This window comes from Triturus cristatus, chromosome 8, assembly GCF_964204655.1.
Source record: "Triturus cristatus chromosome 8, aTriCri1.1, whole genome shotgun sequence".
NCBI lineage: Eukaryota > Metazoa > Chordata > Amphibia > Caudata > Salamandridae > Triturus > Triturus cristatus.
Window position 1 is genome coordinate 55,545,821 of NC_140591.1, and position 20,618 is coordinate 55,566,438.

At 37.6% G+C, this 20,618-nt stretch overlaps 13 non-coding genes across 13 annotated transcripts; all 13 read right to left on the reverse strand.

Moving 5' to 3' along the window:
* Positions 1-142: 142 nt before the first annotated feature.
* TRNAF-GAA (transfer RNA phenylalanine (anticodon GAA)) lies at positions 143-215 on the reverse strand. Its single transcript has one exon. It is a non-coding gene; the product is annotated as a tRNA-Phe (tRNA).
* A 1,676-nt stretch (positions 216-1,891) lies between these two features.
* On the reverse strand, positions 1,892-1,964 carry TRNAF-GAA (transfer RNA phenylalanine (anticodon GAA)). Its single transcript has one exon. It is a non-coding gene; the product is annotated as a tRNA-Phe (tRNA).
* Positions 1,965-3,061: 1,097 nt separating this feature from the next.
* Positions 3,062-3,134, reverse strand: TRNAF-GAA (transfer RNA phenylalanine (anticodon GAA)). The gene has a single exon. It is a non-coding gene; the product is annotated as a tRNA-Phe (tRNA).
* Positions 3,135-4,798: 1,664 nt separating this feature from the next.
* Positions 4,799-4,871, reverse strand: TRNAF-AAA (transfer RNA phenylalanine (anticodon AAA)). Its single transcript has one exon. It is a non-coding gene; the product is annotated as a tRNA-Phe (tRNA).
* Positions 4,872-5,967: 1,096 nt separating this feature from the next.
* On the reverse strand, positions 5,968-6,040 carry TRNAF-GAA (transfer RNA phenylalanine (anticodon GAA)). The gene has a single exon. It is a non-coding gene; the product is annotated as a tRNA-Phe (tRNA).
* A 1,675-nt stretch (positions 6,041-7,715) lies between these two features.
* TRNAF-AAA (transfer RNA phenylalanine (anticodon AAA)) lies at positions 7,716-7,788 on the reverse strand. Its single transcript has one exon. It is a non-coding gene; the product is annotated as a tRNA-Phe (tRNA).
* A 1,096-nt stretch (positions 7,789-8,884) lies between these two features.
* TRNAF-GAA (transfer RNA phenylalanine (anticodon GAA)) lies at positions 8,885-8,957 on the reverse strand. Its single transcript has one exon. It is a non-coding gene; the product is annotated as a tRNA-Phe (tRNA).
* A 2,822-nt stretch (positions 8,958-11,779) lies between these two features.
* Positions 11,780-11,852, reverse strand: TRNAF-GAA (transfer RNA phenylalanine (anticodon GAA)). Its single transcript has one exon. It is a non-coding gene; the product is annotated as a tRNA-Phe (tRNA).
* Positions 11,853-13,528: 1,676 nt separating this feature from the next.
* TRNAF-GAA (transfer RNA phenylalanine (anticodon GAA)) lies at positions 13,529-13,601 on the reverse strand. The gene has a single exon. It is a non-coding gene; the product is annotated as a tRNA-Phe (tRNA).
* A 1,096-nt stretch (positions 13,602-14,697) lies between these two features.
* On the reverse strand, positions 14,698-14,770 carry TRNAF-GAA (transfer RNA phenylalanine (anticodon GAA)). The gene has a single exon. It is a non-coding gene; the product is annotated as a tRNA-Phe (tRNA).
* Positions 14,771-16,445: 1,675 nt separating this feature from the next.
* On the reverse strand, positions 16,446-16,518 carry TRNAF-GAA (transfer RNA phenylalanine (anticodon GAA)). The gene has a single exon. It is a non-coding gene; the product is annotated as a tRNA-Phe (tRNA).
* A 1,096-nt stretch (positions 16,519-17,614) lies between these two features.
* TRNAF-GAA (transfer RNA phenylalanine (anticodon GAA)) lies at positions 17,615-17,687 on the reverse strand. The gene has a single exon. It is a non-coding gene; the product is annotated as a tRNA-Phe (tRNA).
* A 2,256-nt stretch (positions 17,688-19,943) lies between these two features.
* TRNAF-GAA (transfer RNA phenylalanine (anticodon GAA)) lies at positions 19,944-20,016 on the reverse strand. The gene has a single exon. It is a non-coding gene; the product is annotated as a tRNA-Phe (tRNA).
* Positions 20,017-20,618: the final 602 nt, after the last annotated feature.

Genomic DNA, 20,618 nt, shown 5'->3' on the forward strand with positions numbered 1-20,618 from the left:
CAAGTTTGAAAGGAAGACAGAAAGTAAATAATATGTTGAATTGATTGTGTTGTTGATCAGATTGATAAAAGGTTTTGATAAAGAAGAGCGTTGATTTAACTCCAAACAGCTTTTGTGACATGAAAAGCAGAAGTTGAAATTGTGCCGAAACCCGGGATTGAACCAGGGACCTTTAGATCTTCAGTCTAACGCTCTCCCAACTGAGCTATTTCGGCCTGCTGGTAGTTTGGGTCTTCATCCTTTCTTTTAAACTTCCCAAGAAAATAGATGCTCAACCTCATGCTAGAGCTATGTTTTAAGATGTCCTGTATCATTCATCAGTTAACGGGTGCAATAGGTAAATAGCATTTTTCGGATCCAGGTTAGGTAGCTTTTGTTTTTTACTCTGAATGGACTAGCACCATATTACACAGAGGTATTTGGCCTGAGTAGGTAAGCTATGTCATCTGAATACTGAAATCTGTGTTCAAGGAGAAGTGGAAGCTGATGCAGACAAGAGTTTACTTTACAAAAAAGCATGAAATAGGAAACATTTGTAGTCGAAGCTGAATGCAAGAGAGGTGGAAGCAAATTTAGAAGGAGGACAGAAAGACAATTCTATGTTGAATTGATCATGTTGTCGATCAGTTGATCAAATATTTTGATAAATAAAGAAAGAAAAACTTGAGCTGATACCAAGAAATATTTTGTGAGAAGCAAGAAACCTCTCAGACTTTTCCGAAACCCAGCATTGAACAAGGGACTTTTAGATTTTCAATCTAACACTCTCCCAACTGAGCTATTTCATCCAGCTGGCCATTTTGGCTTTCTGTTGTATTTTTGATAATTGTTAAAGATAAATGCAGACCCTGGTCATTCTATCTGCATGTGCAGTTATGTGTTAAATTGTCCAATATTATTCAGCAGCTAAATTGGTCTGATGGGTGAATTTCCTTTTTAGGAGCCAAGTTAGTTAGAAGATGTTTGTAAACTATGAATGGACTTATACTCAGACACACAGACCTATATGGCGAGGGTAGGCAAACTAGGTCATCTGACTACTAACAGTTTTGTATAAGGGGAACTCGAGGCTGATGCAGGCAAAGCTTTACTTTCAATTAAAGGAAGAATTGGCAAATAAAGCAGGTAAAGTTGAATACAAGAGAGGTGGAAGCAAGTTTGACAGAAAGACAGAATGTAAAAAATATGTTGAAATGGTTGTCTTATCGATCAGCTTGATAAAAGGTTTTGATCATTATAAACAACGTCAATATGAGTTGACTCCAAATAGCATTTGTGGCATGCAAAGCAGAAGTTCAAAATGTGCCTAAACCCGGGATTGAACCAGGGACCTTTAAATCTTCAGTCTACTGCTCTCCCAACTGAGCTATTTCATCCAGCTGGCAATTTTGGCTTTCTGTTGTATTTTTTATAATTGTTAAAGATAAATGCAGAACCTGGTCACTCTATCTGCATGTGCAGTTATGTGTTAAATTGTCCAGTATTATTCAGTAGCTAAATTGGTCTGATGGGTGAATTTCCTTTTTAGGAGCCAAGTTAGTTAGATGATGTTTGTAAACTATGAATGGACTTATACTCAGAAACACAGACCTATATGGCGAGGGTCGGCAAGCTAAGTCATCTGACTACTAACAGTTTTGTATAAGGGGAACTGGAGGCTGATGCAGGCAAAGCTTTACTTTCAATTAAAGGAAGAATTGGGAAATAAAGGAGGCAAAGTTGAATACAAGAGAGGTGGAAGCAAGTTTGAAAGAAAGACAGAAAGTAAATAATATGTTGAATTAATTGTATTGTCGATTATCTTGATAAAAGGTTTTGATCATTATAAACAAAGTCAATATGAGTTGACTCAAAATAGTCTTTGTGGCATGCAAAGCAGAAGTTCAAAATGTGCCGAAACCCGGGATCGAACCAGGGACCTTTAGATCTTCAGTCTAACGCTCTCCCAACTGAGCTATTTCAGCCTGCCAGCAGCTATAGTATTCAGCCTCTTTTTTTGAACAATCCCAGAACAGAGATGCAGAACCTGGATTTTCAATCTGAGGTTAGAGCTGTGTTTTAATGTGTCCTGCATTGTTCAGCAGCTAACTGGTGAAATGGGTGAGTAGCGTTTTTGGGATAAATGTTAGGTCGTTTTTCTTTTAAAACTCTAAGTGGACCAGCACTGTATTACACAGACGTATGTCGCCTGAGTAGGTAAGCTATGTCATCTCAATACTGACAACTTTGTTCAAGGAGAAGTGAAAGCTGATGCAGACAAGAGTTTGCTTTGAAAAAAGTATAAAATGGGATAAATTCGTCATCAAAGCTGATGGCAAGAGAGGTGGAAGCAAGTTTAGAAGGAGGACAGAAAGACAACTTTTTGTTGAAGTTATCATGTTGTTGATCAGTTGATAAAATATTTTGAGAAATAAAGAAAAAAAAACCTAGAGCTGATTTCAAGAAATATTTTGCAAGAATGTAGGATCCCCTCGCACTGTGCTGAAAGTCAGGATTGAATCAGGTACCTTAAGCTCTTCAGTCTAACGATCTCCCAACTGAGATATTTCAGCCAACAAGTCCCTGTGGCCTCCTGATGTATTATTAATAATTGTAGACGATACATACAGAACCTGGTCATTCTATTTTCGTTTATAGTTATGTGTTAAAGTGTCCAGTATCATTCAGCAGGTAACTTGGTCTGATGAGTGAATATCCTTTTTAGGGGACAATGTAGGTAGAATTTTTTTTTCTAAACTCTGAATTGACTTATACTCTGAAACACAGACCTATATGGCCAGGGTGTACAAGCTATGTCATCTGACTACTGACAGTTTTGTATAAGGGGAATTGGAGGCTGATGCAGGCAAAGCTTTACTTTAAAATAAAGCAAGAAGTTTCAAATAAATGAGGCATAGTTGAATACAAGAGAGGTGGAAGCAAGTTTGAAAGGAAGACAGAAAGTAAATAATATGTTGAATTGATTGTGTTGTTGATCAGATTGATAAAAGGTTTTGATAAAGAAGAGCGTTGATTTAACTCCAAACAGCTTTTGTGACATGAAAAGCAGAAGTTGAAATTGTGCCGAAACCCGGGATTGAACCAGGGACCTTTAGATCTTCAGTCTAACGCTCTCCCAACTGAGCTATTTCGGCCTGCTGGTAGTTTGGGTCTTCATCCTTTCTTTTAAACTTCCAAAGAAAATAGATGCTCATCCTCATGCTAGAGCTATGTTTTAAGATGTCCTGTATCATTCATCAGTTAACAGGTGCAATAGGTAAATAGCATTTTTCGGATCCAGGTTAGGTAGCTTTTTTTTTTACTCTGAATGGACTAGCACCATATTACACAGAGGTATTTGGCCTGAGTAGGTAAGCTATGTCATCTGAATACTGAAATCTGTGTTCAAGGAGAAGTGGAAGCTGATGCAGACAAGAGTTTACTTTACAAAAAAGCATGAAATAGGAAACATTTGTAGTCGAAGCTGAATGCAAGAGAGGTGGAAGCAAATTTAGAAGGAGGACAGAAAGACAATTCTATGTTGAATTGATCATGTTGTCGATCAGTTGATCAAATATTTTGATAAATAAAGAAAGAAAAACTTGAGCTGATACCAAGAAATATTTTGTGAGAAGCAAGAAACCTCTCAGACTTTTCCAAAACCCAGCATTGAACAAGGGACTTTTAGATTTTCAATCTAACACTCTCCCAACTGAGCTATTTCATCCAGCTGGCCATTTTGGCTTTCTGTTGTATTTTTGATAATTGTTAAAGATAAATGCAGACCCTGGTCATTCTATCTGCATGTGCAGGTATGTGTTAAATTGTCCAATATTATTCAGCAGCTAAATTGCTCTGATGGGTGAATTTCCTTTTTAGGAGCCAAGTTAGTTAGAAGATGTTTGTAAACTATGAATGGACTTATACTCAGACACACAGACCTATATGGCGAGGGTAGGCAAACTAGGTCATCTGACTACTAACAGTTTTGTATAAGGGGAACTCGAGGCTGATGTAGGCAAAGCTTTACTTTCAATTAAAGGAAGAATTGGCAAATAAAGCAGGTAAAGTTGAATACAAGAGAGGTGGAAGCAAGTTTGACAGAAAGACAGAATGTAAAAAATATGTTGAAATGGTTGTCTTATCGATCAGCTTGATAAAAGGTTTTGATCATTATAAACAACGTCAATATGAGTTGACTCCAAATAGCATTTGTGGCATGCAAAGCAGAAGTTCAAAATGTGCCTAAACCCGGGATTCTTTAGATCTTCAGTCTACTGCTCTCCCAACTGAGCTATTTCATCCAGCTGGCAATTTTGGCTTTCTGTTGTATTTTTTATAATTGTTAAAGAAAAATGCAGAACCTGGTCACTCTATCTGCATGTGCAGTTATGTGTTAAATTGTCCAGTATTATTCAGTAGCTAAATTGGTCTGATGGGTGAATTTCCTTTTTAGGAGCCAAGTTAGTTAGATGATGTTTGTAAACTATGAATGGACTTATACTCAGAAACACAGACCTATATGGCGAGGGTCGGCAAGCTAGGTCATCTGACTACTAACAGTTTTGTATAAGGGGAACTGGAGGCTGATGCAGGCAAAGCTTTACTTTCAATTAAAGGAAGAATTGGGAAATAAAGGAGGCAAAGTTGAATACAAGAGAGGTGGAAGCAAGTTTGAAAGAAAGACAGAAAGTAAATAATATGTTGAATTAATTGTATTGTCGATTATCTTGATAAAATGTTTTGATCATTATAAACAAAGTCAATATGAGTTGACTCAAAATAGTCTTTGTGGCATGCAAAGCAGAAGTTCAAAACGTGCCGAAACCCAGGATCGAACCAGGGACCTTTAGATCTTTAGTCTAACGCTCTCCCAACTGAGCTATTTCGGCCTGCCAGCAGCTATAGCATTCAGCCTCTTTTTTTGAACAATCCCAGAACAGAGATGCAGAACCTGGATTTTCAATCTGAGGTTAGAGCTGTGTTTTAATGTGTCCTGCATTGTTCAGCAGCTAACTGGTGAAATGGGTGAGTAGCGTTTTTGGGATAAATGTTAGGTCGTTTTTCTTTTAAAACTCTAAGTGGACCAGCACTGTATTACACAGACGTATGTCGCCTGAGTAGGTAAGCTATGTCATCTCAATACTGACAACTTTGTTCAAGGAGAAGTGAAAGCTGATGCAGACAAGAGTTTACTTTGAAAAAAGTATAAAATGGGATAAATTCGTCATCAAAGCTGATGGCAAGAGAGGTGGAAGCAAGTTTAGAAGGAGGACAGAAAGACAACTTTTTGTTGAAGTTATCATGTTGTTGATCAGTTGATAAAATATTTTGAGAAATAAAGAAAAAAATACTAGAGCTGATTTCAAGAAATATTTTGCAACAATGTAGGATCCCCTCGCACTGTGCTGAAAGTCAGGATTGAATCAGGTACCTTAAGCTCTTCAGTCTAACGATCTCCCAACTGAGATATTTCAGCCAACAAGTCCCTGTGGCCTCCTGATGTATTATTAATAATTGTAGACGATACATACAGAACCTGGTCATTCTATTTTCGTTTATAGTTATGTGTTAAAGTGTCCAGTATCATTCAGCAGGTAACTTGGTCTGATGAGTGAATATCCTTTTTAGGGGACAATGTAGGTAGAATTTTTTTTTCTAAACTCTGAATTGACTTATACTCTGAAACACAGACCTATATGGCCAGGGTGTACAAGCTATGTCATCTGACTACTGACAGTTTTGTATAAGGGGAATTGGAGGCTGATGCAGGCAAAGCTTTACTTTAAAATAAAGCAAGAAGTTGCAAATAAATGAGGCATAGTTGAATACAAGAGAGGTGGAAGCAAGTTTGAAAGGAAGACAGAAAGTAAATAATATGTTGAATTGATTGGAGTTAAATCGACGCTCTTCTTTATCAAAACCTTTTATCAATCTGATCAACAACACAAACAGCTTTTGTGACATGAAAAGCAGAAGTTGAAATTGTGCCGAAACCCGGGATTGAACCAGGGACCTTTAGATCTTCAGTCTAACGCTCTCCCAACTGAGCTATTTCGGCCTGCTGGTAGTTTGGGTCTTCATCCTTTCTTTTAAACTTCCCAAGAAAATAGATGCTCAACCTCATGCTAGAGCTATGTTTTAAGATGTCCTGTATCATTCATCAGTTAACGGGTGCAATAGGTAAATAGCATTTTTCGGATCCAGGTTAGGTAGCTTTTTTTTTTACTCTGAATGGACTAGCACCATATTACACAGAGGTATTTGGCCTGAGTAGGTAAGCTATGTCATCTGAATACTGACATCTGTGTTCAAGGAGAAGTGGAAGCTGATGCAGACAAGAGTTTACTTTACAAAAAAGCATGAAATAGGAAACATTTGTAGTCGAAGCTGAATGCAAGAGAGGTGGAAGCAAATTTAGAAGGAGGACAGAAAGACAATTCTATGTTGAATTGATCATGTTGTCGATCAGTTGATCAAATATTTTGATAAATAAAGAAAGAAAAACTTGAGCTGATACCAAGAAATATTTTGTGAGAAGCAAGAAACCTCTCAGACTTTTCCGAAACCCAGCATTGAACAAGGGACTTTTAGATTTTCAATCTAACACTCTCCCAACTGAGCTATTTCATCCAGCTGGCCATTTTGGCTTTCTGTTGTATTTTTGATAATTGTTAAAGATAAATGCAGACCCTGGTCATTCTATCTGCATGTGCAGTTATGTGTTAAATTGTCCAATATTATTCAGCAGCTAAATTGGTCTGATGGGTGAATTTCCTTTTTAGGAGCCAAGTTAGTTAGAAGATGTTTGTAAACTATGAATGGACTTATACTCAGAGACACAGACCTATATGGCGAGGGTAGGCAAACTAGGTCATCTGACTACTAACAGTTTTGTATAAGGGGAACTCGAGGCTGATGCAGGCAAAGCTTTACTTTCAATTAAAGGAAGAATTGGCAAATAAAGCAGGTAAAGTTGAATACAAGAGAGGTGGAAGCAAGTTTGACAGAAAGACAGAATGTAAAAAATATGTTGAAATGGTTGTCTTTTCGATCAGCTTGATAAAAGGTTTTGATCATTATAAACAACGTCAATATGAGTTGACTCCAAATAGCATTTGTGGCATGCAAAGCAGAAGTTCAAAATGTGCCTAAACCCGGGATTGAACCAGGGACCTTTAGATCTTCAGTCTACTGCTCTCCCAACTGAGCTATTTCATCCAGCTGGCAATTTTGGCTTTCTGTTGTATTTTTTATAATTGTTAAAGAAAAATGCAGAACCTGGTCACTCTATCTGCATGTGCAGTTATGTGTTAAATTGTCCAGTATTATTCAGTAGCTAAATTGGTCTGATGGGTGAATTTCCTTTTTAGGAGCCAAGTTAGTTAGATGATGTTTGTAAACTATGAATGGACTTATACTCAGAAACACAGACCTATATGGCGAGGGTCGGCAAGCTAGGTCATCTGACTACTAACAGTTTTGTATAAGGGGAACTGGAGGCTGATGCAGGCAAAGCTTTACTTTCAATTAAAGGAAGAATTGGGAAATAAAGGAGGCAAAGTTGAATACAAGAGAGGTGGAAGCAAGTTTGAAAGAAAGACAGAAAGTAAATAATATGTTGAATTAATTGTATTGTCGATTATCTTGATAAAATGTTTTGATCATTATAAACAAAGTCAATATGAGTTGACTCAAAATAGTCTTTGTGGCATGCAAAGCAGAAGTTCAAAACGTGCCGAAACCCGGGATCGAACCAGGGACCTTTAGATCTTTAGTCTAACGCTCTCCCAACTGAGCTATTTCGGCCTGCCAGCAGCTATAGTATTCAGCCTCTTTTTTTGAACAATCCCAGAACAGAGATGCAGAACCTGGATTTTCAATCTGAGGTTAGAGCTGTGTTTTAATGTGTCCTGCATTGTTCAGCAGCTAACTGGTGAAATGGGTGAGTAGCGTTTTTGGGATAAATGTTAGGTCGTTTTTCTTTTAAAACTCTAAGTGGACCAGCACTGTATTACACAGACGTATGTCGCCTGAGTAGGTAAGCTATGTCATCTCAATACTGACAACTTTGTTCAAGGAGAAGTGAAAGCTGATGCAGACAAGAGTTTACTTTGAAAAAAGTATAAAATGGGATAAATTCGTCATCAAAGCTGATGGCAAGAGAGGTGGAAGCAAGTTTAGAAGGAGGACAGAAAGACAACTTTTTGTTGAAGTTATCATGTTGTTGATCAGTTGATAAAATATTTTGAGAAATAAAGAAAAAAAAACTAGAGCTGATTTCAAGAAATATTTTGCAAGAATGTAGGATCCCCTCGCACTGTGCTGAAAGTCAGGATTGAATCAGGTACCTTAAGCTCTTCAGTCTAACGATCTCCCAACTGAGATATTTCAGCCAACAAGTCCCTGTGGCCTCCTGATGTATTATTAATAATTGTAGACGATACATACAGAACCTGGTCATTCTATTTTCGTTTATAGTTATGTGTTAAAGTGTCCAGTATCATTCAGCAGGTAACTTGGTATGATGAGTGAATATCCTTTTTAGGGGACAATGTAGGTAGAATTTTTTTTTCTAAACTCTGAATTGACTTATACTCTGAAACACAGACCTATATGGCCAGGGTGTACAAGCTATGTCATCTGACTACTGACAGTTTTGTATAATGGGAATTGGAGGCTGATGCAGGCAAAGCTTTACTTTAAAATAAAGCAAGAAGTTGCAAATAAATGAGGCGTAGTTGAATACAAGAGAGGTGGAAGCAAGTTTGAAAGGAAGACAGAAAGTAAATAATATGTTGAATTGATTGGAGTTAAATCAACGCTCTTCTTTATCAAAACCTTTTATCAATCTGATCAACAACACAAACAGCTTTTGTGACATGAAAAGCAGAAGTTGAAATTGTGCCGAAACCCGGGATTGAACCAGGGACCTTTAGATCTTCAGTCTAACGCTCTCCCAACTGAGCTATTTCGGCCTGCTGGTAGTTTGGGTCTTCATCCTTTCTTTTAAACTTCCCAAGAAAATAGATGCTCAACCTCATGCTAGAGCTATGTTTTAAGATGTCCTGTATCATTCATCAGTTAACGGGTGCAATAGGTAAATAGCATTTTTCGGATCCAGGTTAGGTAGCTTTTTTTTTTACTCTGAATGGACTAGCACTATATTACACAGAGGTATTTGGCCTGAGTAGGTAAGCTATGTCATCTGAATACTGAAATCTGTGTTCAAGGAGAAGTGGAAGCTGATGCAGACAAGAGTTTACTTTACAAAAAAGCATGAAATAGGAAACATTTGTAGTCGAAGCTGAATGCAAGAGAGGTGGAAGCAAATTTAGAAGGAGGACAGAAAGACAATTCTATGTTGAATTGATTGTGTTGTTGATCAGATTGATAAAAGGTTTTGATAAAGAAGAGCGTTGATTTAACTCCAAACAGCTTTTGTGACATGAAAAGCAGAAGTTGAAATTGTGCCGAAACCCGGGATTGAACCAGGGACCTTTAGATCTTCAGTCGAACGCTCTCCCAACTGAGCTATTTCGGCCTGCTGGTAGTTTGGGTCTTCATCCTTTCTTTTAAACTTCCCAAGAAACTAGATGCTCATCCTCATGCTAGAGCTATGTTTTAAGATGTCCTGTATCATTCATCAGTTAACAGGTGCAATAGGTAAATAGCATTTTTCGGATCCAGGTTAGGTAGCTTTTTTTTTTACTCTGAATGGACTAGCACCATATTACACAGAGGTATTTGGCCTGAGTAGGTAAGCTATGTCATCTGAATACTGAAATCTGTGTTCAAGGAGAAGTGGAAGCTGATGCAGACAAGAGTTTACTTTACAAAAAAGCATGAAATAGGAAACATTTGTAGTCGAAGCTGAATGCAAGAGAGGTGGAAGCAAATTTAGAAGGAGGACAGAAAGACAATTCTATGTTGAATTGATCCTGTTGTCGATCAGTTGATCAAATATTTTGATAAATAAAGAAAGAAAAACTTGAGCTGATACCAAGAAATATTTTGTGAGAAGCAAGAAACCTCTCAGACTTTTCCGAAACCCAGCATTGAACAAGGGACTTTTAGATTTTCAATCTAACACTCTCCCAACTCAGCTATTTCATCCAGCTGGCCATTTTGTCTTTCTGTTGTATTTTTGATAATTGTTAAAGATAAATGCAGACCCTGGTCATTCTATCTGCATGTGCAGTTATGTGTTAAATTGTCCAATATTATTCAGCAGCTAAATTGGTCTGATGGGTGAATTTCCTTTTTAGGAGCCAAGTTAGTTAGAAGATGTTTGTAAACTATGAATGGACTTATACTCAGACACACAGACCTATATGGCGAGGGTAGGCAAACTAGGTCATCTGACTACTAACAGTTTTGTATAAGGGGAACTCGAGGCTGATGTAGGCAAAGCTTTACTTTCAATTAAAGGAAGAATTGGCAAATAAAGCAGGTAAAGTTGAATACAAGAGAGGTGGAAGCAAGTTTGACAGAAAGACAGAATGTAAAAAATATGTTGAAATGGTTGTCTTATCGATCAGCTTGATAAAAGGTTTTGATCATTATAAACAACGTCAATATGAGTTGACTCCAAATAGCATTTGTGGCATGCAAAGCAGAAGTTCAAAATGTGCCTAAACCCGGGATTGAACCAGGGACCTTTAGATCTTCAGTCTAACACTCTCCCAACTGAGATATTTCGGCCTGCCAGCAGCTATAGTATTCAGCCTCTTTTTTTGAACAATCCCAGAACAGAGATGCAGAACCTGGATTTTCAATCTGAGGTTAGAGCTGTGTTTTAATGTGTCCTGCATTGTTCAGCAGCTAACTGGTGAAATGGGTGAGTAGCGTTTTTGGGATAAATGTTAGGTCGTTTTTCTTTTAAAACTCTGAGTGGACCAGCACTGTATTACACAGACGTATGTCGCCTGAGTAGGTAAGCTATATCATCTCAATACTGACAACTTTGTTCAAGGAGAAGTGAAAGCTGATGCAGACAAGAGTTTACTTTGAAAAAAGTATAAAATGGGATAAATTCGTCATCAAAGTTGATGGCAAGAGAGGTGGAAGCAAGTTTAGAAGGAGGACAGAAAGACAACTTTTTGTTGAAGTTATCATGTTGTTGATCAGTTGATAAAATATTTTGAGAAATAAAGAAAAAAAAACTAGAGCTGATTTCAAGAAATATTTTTCAAGAATGTAGGATCCCCTCGCACTGTGCTGAAAGTCAGGATTGAATCAGGTACCTTAAGCTCTTCAGTCTAACGATCTCCCAACTGAGATATTTCAGCCAACAAGTCCCTGTGGCCTCCTGATGTATTATTAATAATTGTAGACGATACATACAGAACCTGGTCATTCTATTTTTGTTTATAGTTATGTGTTAAAGTGTCCAGTATCATTCAGCAGGTAACTTGGTCTGATGAGTGAATATCCTTTTTAGGGGACAAGGTAGGTAGAATTTTTTTTTCTAAACTCTGAATTGACTTATACTCTGAAACACAGACCTATATGGCCAGGGTGTACAAGCTATGTCATCTGACTACTGACAGTTTTGTATAAGGGGAATTGGAGGCTGATGCAGGCAAAGCTTTACTTTAAAATAAAGCAAGAAGTTGCAAATAAATGAGGCATAGTTGAATACAAGAGAGGTGGAAGCAAGTTTGAAAGGAAGACAGAAAGTAAATAATATGTTGAATTGATTGTGTTGTTGATCAGATTGATAAAAGGTTTTGATAAAGAAGAGCGTTGATTTAACTCCAAACAGCTTTTGTGACATGAAAAGCAGAAGTTGAAATTGTGCCGAAACCCGGGATTGAACCAGGGACCTTTAGATCTTCAGTCTAACGCTCTCCCAACTGAGCTATTTCGGCCTGCTGGTAGTTTGGGTCTTCATCCTTTCTTTTAAACTTCCCAAGAAAATAGATGCTCAACCTCATGCTAGAGCTATGTTTTAAGATGTCCTGTATCATTCACCAGTTAACGGGTGCAATAGGTAAATAGCATTTTTCGGATCCAGGTTAGGTAGCTTTTGTTTTTTACTCTGAATGGACTAGCACCATATTACACAGAGGTATTTGGCCTGAGTAGGTAAGCTATGTCATCTGAATACTGAAATCTGTGTTCAAGGAGAAGTGGAAGCTGATGCAGACAAGAGTTTACTTTACAAAAAAGCATGAAATAGGAAACATTTGTAGTCGAAGCTGAATGCAAGAGAGGTGGAAGCAAATTTAGAAGGAGGACAGAAAGACAATTCTATGTTGAATTGATCATGTTGTCGATCAGTTGATCAAATATTTTGATAAATAAAGAAAGAAAAACTTGAGCTGATACCAAGAAATATTTTGTGAGAAGCAAGAAACCTCTCAGACTTTTCCGAAACCCAGCATTGAACAAGGGACTTTTAGATTTTCAATCTAACACTCTCCCAACTCAGCTATTTCATCCAGCTGGCCATTTTGGCTTTCTGTTGTATTTTTGATAATTGTTAAAGATAAATGCAGACCCTGGTCATTCTATCTGCATGTGCAGTTATGTGTTAAATTGTCCAATGTTATTCAGCAGCTAAATTGGTCTGATGGGTGAATTTCCTTTTTAGGAGCCAAGTTAGTTAGAAGATGTTTGTAAACTATGAATGGACTTATACTCAGACACACAGACCTATGTGGCGAGGGTAGGCAAACTAGGTCATCTGACTACTAACAGTTTTGTATAAGGGGAACTCGAGGCTGATGCAGGCAAAGCTTTACTTTCAATTAAAGGAAGAATTGGAAAATAAAGCAGGTAAATTTGAATACAAGAGAGGTGGAAGCAAGTTTGACAGAAAGACAGAATGTAAAAAATATGTTGAAATGGTTGTCTTTTCGATCAGCTTGATAAAAGGTTTTGATCATTATAAACAACGTCAATATGAGTTGACTCCAAATAGCATTTGTGGCATGCAAAGCAGAAGTTCAAAATGTGCCTAAACCCGGGATTGAACCAGGGACCTTTAGATCTTCAGTCTACTGCTCTCCCAACTGAGCTATTTCATCCAGCTGGCAATTTTGGCTTTCTGTTGTATTTTTTATAATTGTTAAAGATAAATGCAGAACCTGGTCACTCTATCTGCATGTGCAGTTATGTGTTAAATTGTCCAGTATTATTCAGTAGCTAAATTGGTCTGATGGGTGAATTTCCTTTTTAGGAGCCAAGTTAGTTAGATGATGTTTGTAAACTATGAATGGACTTATACTCAGAAACACAGACCTATATGGCGAGGGTCGGCAAGCTAGGTCATCTGACTACTAACAGTTTTGTATAAGGGGAACTGGAGGCTGATGCAGGCAAAGCTTTACTTTCAATTAAAGGAAGAATTGGGAAATAAAGGAGGCAAAGTTGAATACAAGAGAGGTGGAAGCAAGTTTGAAAGAAAGACAGAAAGTAAATAATATGTTGAATTAATTGTATTGTCGATTATCTTGATAAAAGGTTTTGATCATTATAAACAAAGTCAATATGAGTTGACTCAAAATAGTCTTTGTGGCATGCAAAGCAGAAGTTCAAAATGTGCCGAAACCCGGGATCGAACCAGGGACCTTTAGATCTTCAGTCTAACACTCTCCCAACTGAGCTATTTCGGCCTGCCAGCAGCTATAGTATTCAGCCTCTTTTTTTGAACAATCCCAGAACAGAGATGCAGAACCTGGATTTTCAATCTGAGGTTAGAGCTGTGTTTTAATGTGTCCTGCATTGTTCAGCAGCTAACTGGTGAAATGGGTGAGTAGCGTTTTTGGGATAAATGTTAGGTCGTTTTTCTTTTAAAACTCTGAGTGGACCAGCACTGTATTACACAGACGTATGTCGCCTGAGTAGGTAAGCTATGTCATCTCAATACTGACAACTTTGTTCAAGGAGAAGTGTAAGCTGATGCAGACAAGAGTTTACTTTGAAAAAAGTATAAAATGGGATAAATTCGTCATCAAAGTTGATGGCAAGAGAGGTGGAAGCAAGTTTAGAAGGAGGACAGAAAGACAACTTTTTGTTGAAGTTATCATGTTGTTGATCAGTTGATAAAATATTTTGAGAAATAAAGAAAAAAAAACTAGAGCTGATTTCAAGAAATATTTTGCAAGAATGTAGGATCCCCTCGCACTGTGCTGAAAGTCAGGATTGAATCAGGTACCTTAAGCTCTTCAGTCTAACGATCTCCCAACTGAGATATTTCAGCCAACAAGTCCCTGTGGCCTCCTGATGTATTATTAATAATTGTAGACGATACATACAGAACCTGGTCATTCTATTTTCGTTTATAGTTATGTGTTAAAGTGTCCAGTATCATTCAGCAGGTAACTTGGTCTGATGAGTGAATATCCTTTTTAGGGGACAAGGTAGGTAGAATTTTTTTTTCTAAACTCTGAATTGACTTATACTCTGAAACACAGACCTATATGGCCAGGGTGTACAAGCTATGTCATCTGACTACTGACAGTTTTGTATAATGGGAATTGGAGGCTGATGCAGGCAAAGCTTTACTTTAAAATAAAGCAAGAAGTTGCAAATAAATGAGGAGTAGTTGAATACAAGAGAGGTGGAAGCAAGTTTGAAAGGAAGACAGAAAGTAAATAATATGTTGAATTGATTGGAGTTAAATCAACGCTCTTCTTTATCAAAACCTTTTATCAATCTGATCAACAACACAAACAGCTTTTGTGACATGAAAGGCAGAAGTTGAAATTGTGCCGAAACCCGGGATTGAACCAGGGACCTTTAGATCTTCAGTCTAACGCTCTCCCAACTGAGCTATTTCGGCCTGCTGGTAGTTTGGGTCTTCATCCTTTCTTTTAAACTTCCCAAGAAAATAGATGCTCAACCTCATGCTAGAGCTATGTTTTAAGATGTCCTGTATCATTCATCAGTTAACGGGTGCAATAGGTAAATAGCATTTTTCGGATCCAGGTTAGGTAGCTTTTTTTTTTACTCTGAATGGACTAGCACTATATTACACAGAGGTATTTGGCCTGAGTAGGTAAGCTATGTCATCTGAATACTGAAATCTGTGTTCAAGGAGAAGTGGAAGCTGATGCAGACAAGAGTTTACTTTACAAAAAAGCATGAAATAGGAAACATTTGTAGTCGAAGCTGAATGCAAGAGAGGTGGAAGCAAATTTAGAAGGAGGACAGAAAGACAATTCTATGTTGAATTGATCATGTTGTCGATCAGTTGATCAAATATTTTGATAAATAAAGAAAGAAAAACTTGAGCTGATACCAAGAAATATTTTGTGAGAAGCAAGAAACCTCTCAGACTTTTCCGAAACCCAGCATTGAACAAGGGACTTTTAGATTTTCAATCTAACACTCTCCCAACTGAGCTATTTCATCCAGCTGGCCATTTTGGCTTTCTGTTGTATTTTTGATAATTGTTAAAGATAAATGCAGACCCTGGTCATTCTATCTGCATGTGCAGTTATGTGTTAAATTGTCCAATGTTATTCAGCAGCTAAATTGGTCTGATGGGTGAATTTCCTTTTTAGGAGCCAAGTTAGTTAGAAGATGTTTGTAAACTATGAATGGACTTATACTCAGACACACAGACCTATGTGGCGAGGGTAGGCAAACTAGGTCATCTGACTACTAACAGTTTTGTATAAGGGGAACTCGAGGCTGATGCAGGCAAAGCTTTACTTTCAATTAAAGGAAGAATTGGCAAATAAAGCAGGTAAAGTTGAATACAAGAGAGGTGGAAGCAAGTTTGACAGAAAGACAGAATGTAAAAAATATGTTGAAATGGTTGTCTTTTCGATCAGCTTGACAAAAGGTTTTGATCATTATAAACAACGTCAATATGAGTTGACTCCAAATAGCATTTGTGGCATGCAAAGCATAAGTTCAAAATGTGCCTAAACCCGGGATTGAACCAGGGACCTTTAGATCTTCAGTCTACTGCTCTCCCAACTGAGCTATTTCATCCAGCTGGCAATTTTGGCTTTCTGTTGTATTTTTTATAATTGTTAAAGATAAATGCAGAACCTGGTCACTCTATCTGCATGTGCAGTTATGTGTTAAATTGTCCAGTATTATTCAGTAGCTAAATTGGTCTGATGGGTGAATTTCCTTTTTAGGAGCCAAGTTAGTTAGATGATGTTTGTAAACTATGAATGGACTTATACTCAGAAACACAGACCTATATGGCGAGGGTCGGCAAGCTAGGTCATCTGACTACTAACAGTTTTGTATAAGGGGAACTGGAGGCTGTTGCAGGCAAAGCTTTACTTTCAATTAAAGGAAGAATTGGGAAATAAAGGAGGCAAAGTTGAATACAAGAGAGGTGGAAGCAAGTTTGAAAGAAAGACAGAAAGTAAATAATATGTTGAATTAATTGTATTGTCGATTATCTTGATAAAAGGTTTTGATCATTATAAACAAAGTCAATATGAGTTGACTCAAAATAGTCTTTGTGGCATGCAAAGCAGAAGTTCAAAATGTGCCGAAACCCGGGATCGAACCAGGGACCTTTAGATCTTCAGTCTAACGCTCTCCCAACTGAGCTATTTCGGCCTGCCAGCAGCTATAGTATTCAGCCTCTTTTTTTGAACAATCCCAGAACAGAGATGCAGAACCTGGATTTTCAATCTGAGGTTAGAGCTGTGTTTTAATGTGTCCTGCATTGTTCAGCAGCTAACTGGTGAAATGGGTGAGTAGCGTTTTTGGGATAAATGTTAGGTCGTTTTTCTTTTAAAACTCTAAGTGGACCAGCACTGTATTACACAGACGTATGTCGCCTGAGTAGGTAAGCTATGTCATCTCAATACTGACAACTTTGTTCAAGGAGAAGTGAAAGCTGATGCAGACAAGAGTTTGCTTTGAAAAAAGTATAAAATGGGATAAATTCGTCATCAAAGCTGATGGCAAGAGAGGTGGAAGCAAGTTTAGAAGGAGGACAGAAAGACAACTTTTTGTTGAAGTTATCATGTTGTTGATCAGTTGATAAAATATTTTGAGAAATAAAGAAAAAAAAACCTAGAGCTGATTTCAAGAAATATTTTGCAAGAATGTAGGATCCCCTCGCACTGTGCTGAAAGTCAGGATTGAATCAGGTACCTTAAGCTCTTCAGTCTAACGATCTCCCAACTGAGATATTTCAGCCAACAAGTCCCTGTGGCCTCCTGATGTATTATTAATAATTGTAGACGATACATACAGAACCTGGTCATTCTATTTTCGTTTATAGTTATGTGTTAAAGTGTCCAGTATCATTCAGCAGGTAACTTGGTCTGATGAGTGAATATCCTTTTTAGGGGACAATGTAGGTAGAATTTTTTTTCTAAACTCTGAATTGACTTATACTCTGAAACACAGACCTATATGGCCAGGGTGTACAAGCTATGTCATCTGACTACTGACAGTTTTGTATAAGGGGAATTGGAGGCTGATGCAGACAAAGCTTTACTTTAAAATAAAGCAAGAAGTTTCAAATAAATGAGGCATAGTTGAATACAAGAGAGGTGGAAGCAAGTTTGAAAGGAAGACAGAAAGTAAATAATATGTTGAATTGATTGTGTTGTTGATCAGATTGATAAAAGGTTTTGATAAAGAAGAGCGTTGATTTAACTCCAAACAGCTTTTGTGACATGAAAAGCAGAAGTTGAAATTGTGCCGAAACCCGGGATTGAACCAGGGACCTTTAGATCTTCAGTCTAACGCTCTCCCAACTGAGCTATTTCGGCCTGCTGGTAGTTTGGGTCTTCATCCTTTCTTTTAAACTTCCCAAGAAAATAGATGCTCATCCTCATGCTAGAGCTATGTTTTAAGATGTCCTGTATCATTCATCAGTTAACAGGTGCAATAGGTAAATAGCATTTTTCGGATCCAGGTTAGGTAGCTTTTTTTTTTACTCTGAATGGACTAGCACCATATTACACAGAGGTATTTGGCCTGAGTAGGTAAGCTATGTCATCTGAATACTGAAATCTGTGTTCAAGGAGAAGTGGAAGCTGATGCAGACAAGAGTTTACTTTACAAAAAAGCATGAAATAGGAAACATTTGTAGTCGAAGCTGAATGCAAGAGAGGTGGAAGCAAATTTAGAAGGAGGACAGAAAGACAATTCTATGTTGAATTGATCCTGTTGTCGATCAGTTGATCAAATATTTTGATAAATAAAGAAAGAAAAACTTGAGCTGATACCAAGAAATATTTTGTGAGAAGCAAGAAACCTCTCAGACTTTTCCGAAACCCAGCATTGAACAAGGGACTTTTAGATTTTCAATCTAACACTCTCCCAACTCAGCTATTTCATCCAGCTGGCCATTTTGGCTTTCTGTTGTATTTTTGATAATTGTTAAAGATAAATGCAGACCCTGGTCATTCTATCTGCATGTGCAGTTATGTGTTAAATTGTCCAATATTATTCAGCAGCTAAATTGGTCTGATGGGTGAATTTCCTTTTTAGGAGCCAAGTTAGTTAGAAGATGTTTGTAAACTATGAATGGACTTATACTCAGACACACAGACCTATATGGCGAGGGTAGGCAAACTAGGTCATCTGACTACTAACAGTTTTGTATAAGGGGAACTCGAGGCTGATGTAGGCAAAGCTTTACTTTCAATTAAAGGAAGAATTGGCAAATAAAGCAGGTAAAGTTGAATACAAGAGAGGTGGAAGCAAGTTTGACAGAAAGACAGAATGTAAAAAATATGTTGAAATGGTTGTCTTATCGATCAGCTTGATAAAAGGTTTTGATCATTATAAACAACGTCAATATGAGTTGACTCCAAATAGCATTTGTGGCATGCAAAGCAGAAGTTCAAAATGTGCCTAAACCCGGGATTGAACCAGGGACCTTTAGATCTTCAGTCTAACACTCTCCCAACTGAGATATTTCGGCCTGCCAGCAGCTATAGTATTCAGCCTCTTTTTTTGAACAATCCCAGAACAGAGATGCAGAACCTGGATTTTCAATCTGAGGTTAGAGCTGTGTTTTAATGTGTCCTGCATTGTTCAGCAGCTAACTGGTGAAATGGGTGAGTAGCGTTTTTGGGATAAATGTTAGGTCGTTTTTCTTTTAAAACTCTGAGTGGACCAGCACTGTATTACACAGACGTATGTCGCCTGAGTAGGTAAGCTATATCATCTCAATACTGACAACTTTGTTCAAGGAGAAGTGAAAGCTGATGCAGACAAGAGTTTACTTTGAAAAAAGTATAAAATGGGATAAATTCGTCATCAAAGTTGATGGCAAGAGAGGTGGAAGCAAGTTTAGAAGGAGGACAGAAAGACAACTTTTTGTTGAAGTTATCATGTTGTTGATCAGTTGATAAAATATTTTGAGAAATAAAGAAAAAAAAACTAGAGCTGATTTCAAGAAATATTTTGCAAGAATGTAGGATCCCCTCGCACTGTGCTGAAAGTCAGGATTGAATCAGGTACCTTAAGCTCTTCAGTCTAACGATCTCCCAACTGAGATATTTCAGCCAACAAGTCCCTGTGGCCTCCTGATGTATTATTAATAATTGTAGACGATACATACAGAACCTGGTCATTCTATTTTTGTTTATAGTTATGTGTTAAAGTGTCCAGTATCATTCAGCAGGTAACTTGGTCTGATGAGTGAATATCCTTTTTAGGGGACAAGGTAGGTAGAATTTTTTTTTCTAAACTCTGAATTGACTTATACTCTGAAACACAGACCTATATGGCCAGGGTGTACAAGCTATGTCATCTGACTACTGACAGTTTTGTATAAGGGGAATTGGAGGCTGATGCAGGCAAAGCTTTACTTTAAAATAAAGCAAGAAGTTGCAAATAAATGAGGCATAGTTGAATACAAGAGAGGTGGAAGCAAGTTTGAAAGGAAGACAGAAAGTAAATAATATGTTGAATTGATTGTGTTGTTGATCAGATTGATAAAAGGTTTTGATAAAGAAGAGCGTTGATTTAACTCCAAACAGCTTTTGTGACATGAAAAGCAGAAGTTGAAATTGTGCCGAAACCCGGGATTGAACCAGGGACCTTTAGATCTTCAGTCTAACGCTCTCCCAACTGAGCTATTTCGGCCTGCTGGTAGTTTGGGTCTTCATCCTTTCTTTTAAACTTCCCAAGAAAATAGATGCTCAACCTCATGCTAGAGCTATGTTTTAAGATGTCCTGTATCATTCACCAGTTAACGGGTGCAATAGGTAAATAGCATTTTTCGGATCCAGGTTAGGTAGCTTTTGTTTTTTACTCTGAATGGGCTAGCACCATATTACACAGAGGTATTTGGCCTGAGTAGGTAAGCTATGTCATCTGAATACTGAAATCTGTGTTCAAGGAGAAGTGGAAGCTGATGCAGACAAGAGTTTACTTTACAAAAAAGCATGAAATAGGAAACATTTGTAGTCGAAGCTGAATGCAAGAGAGGTGGAAGCAAATTTAGAAGGAGGACAGAAAGACAATTCTATGTTGAATTGATCATGTTGTCGATCAGTTGATCAAATATTTTGATAAATAAAGAAAGAAAAACTTGAGCTGATACCAAGAAATATTTTGTGAGAAGCAAGAAACCTCTCAGACTTTTCCGAAACCCAGCATTGAACAAGGGACTTTTAGATTTTCAATCTAACACTCTCCCAACTCAGCTATTTCATCCAGCTGGCCATTTTGGCTTTCTGTTGTAT